Source organism: Cygnus atratus, chromosome 19 (genome assembly GCF_013377495.2).
Source record: "Cygnus atratus isolate AKBS03 ecotype Queensland, Australia chromosome 19, CAtr_DNAZoo_HiC_assembly, whole genome shotgun sequence".
In the NCBI taxonomy this organism is placed as follows: domain Eukaryota; kingdom Metazoa; phylum Chordata; class Aves; order Anseriformes; family Anatidae; genus Cygnus; species Cygnus atratus.
The window spans coordinates 4,048,784-4,050,577 of record NC_066380.1 but is presented as its reverse complement, the minus strand read 5'-3'; the positions used below and the strand labels follow the sequence as shown (position 1 = coordinate 4,050,577).

Here is a 1,794-nt window from a genome sequence, read left to right as displayed (position 1 = left end):
TGCTTGTGGTAAGAGTGTACTAATGTGAAGTGTCTGTATCCAAAGCAGCCTCCCTTTAAAAACTGGTTTAAGAGGAAGTATTTCTGTAGAAGCCCCGCTGAGTGAGTAGGGGAGGAGAAAGGAGAAGAAACAGCCATGCTTACATCTATTCCGATGAAAGAGGAGCATTTGTTGAAAGAAAGTAAGAGGACTGAACTGAAGGTGTCCTCCCCTGAGGCAACATTAGTACAAACCCTCAGAGGGCCCTTTAGCTAAGGGGAAAGGAATTCTGCTGCCCTCTCCATGCGGAGTGGGCAGAGCAGGCTGCATGATGATACAGCTTTTGCTGGTTAACTGTGCTTATGTGCTTAAAATTTAGCTTTTGCCGGTTAACTGTGCACAAGCTTTACTTTGCCTCGAGGGTTCTGCTGTAAGGGGTTTTCATATATTTATTTTTGCTATCAGCCGTGTGCTTCATAATAACTGAAAATCAATTGTAGTACAAACCTCTCCTGTAGTGGCTCTGGGATGTTTTGCCTCTCTACCCTTAGAGAAGACAGCTGCAAGCCATGAGGTATAGTTTTGTTTTTAACATAGGGTTCATGCCGAGTTTGAGCACCAACAGCTATTAATAATCCCATCCTTTGAGGCTTTTCATTACCCACAGGGAGGGCTGCTGCTGCTCTAGACTTAAGAGAGCCTCGCTGCTGAAATAGTCCCATTTCTTTAAATAACTTTATGAAGCTTTTCAGCCTTTTTTACAGTCCAGCAGAACTTTTCAAGTGCAAGATGTGGCCGTGCTCCTTCACCAGTGCAGAGCAGTTGGTGTATTACACCTGTAGGCGTTTCCCCGTGGATTCAGCACTGCATGGTGTAGCAATTTGCGTGTAGCTATGTTTGGGGGGGCTTCGCTTGTCCCCCTGTGCTGCAGCACTCTGCCCTTGCAGGGGCTATCCCCGTGCCTGTAGCTTGCTGCTGCTGCTCTCCTGCCCTGGCTCAGGTTGTGTTTCAAGGGGAGCAGCGCTGCTGGCATCAGCTCTGCCTCAACATTGCTGCACCCAGCCCAGCGTGATGGTGGTCCGGGCGGGTCCAGGTTATTGCAAATCTAGCACACGCTGCTGGGGGCTGCAGTGCATCAAACCCTGCAGCAGGAAGGCACGGCACTGCCCTCTGCTTTGCAGGGCTGGGGGAAAAGATGATGGGGGAAGGAGGAGAGTGCAGGGAGCAGCTCTGCCTGGGCTCCCCGAAAAAAAACAACGAAAAAAAAAACATGGTTAGATGCCACGAAGTAGGTGGCAGTGCCTTAACCGTATGCGTGTTGTACAGGCCACTGGGGCCTCTTCCATCCTTATCAAGGGGAGTGCTAACCTTCTCTCCTTTCATACAACACGCCAGTGGCTCCCGCGCGTCGGCTATTTAAACCCCTCCTGCTCGCTCTATATTGCGGACACGGTGAGGTTAATTTCTTCCTTCTTTTTTCCCCTTCTAGACGCCCCTATTTAATTCCAATGAGAAAAAAATCATTTCTGACTCCGTATAAGTTTTTAGAGCCCTGGAAACCCCGTGGAAACCCCACGTATCGGCTCTTTTCCCAGCCTACTTAATGTATTCATCACCACCAGCCAATCAGAGCGCAGGCACGGAGCCTCTCCGCCTGCCCCCTGCCGGCGGTGGGCAGCCCGGCTTCCGCCGCGCTAATGGCGGCGGGAGGGGAGGGGGGAGGCTCCGGGGAACGCAGGTTCGAATCCCGCCTCGGGCGGGCAGCAAGCGGCCACAGCCCGGCTTTTGGGAAGGGCAAAAGGGGGCGAGAATTGG

The 1,794-nt window shown here is 51.7% G+C and overlaps 1 non-coding gene across 1 annotated transcript; it reads right to left on the bottom strand.

Moving 5' to 3' along the window:
• Positions 1–1,241: 1,241 nt before the first annotated feature.
• Positions 1,242–1,369, bottom strand: LOC118252348 (U6atac minor spliceosomal RNA). Its single transcript, XR_004780116.1, has one exon. It is a non-coding gene; the product is annotated as a U6atac minor spliceosomal RNA (small nuclear RNA).
• Positions 1,370–1,794: the final 425 nt, after the last annotated feature.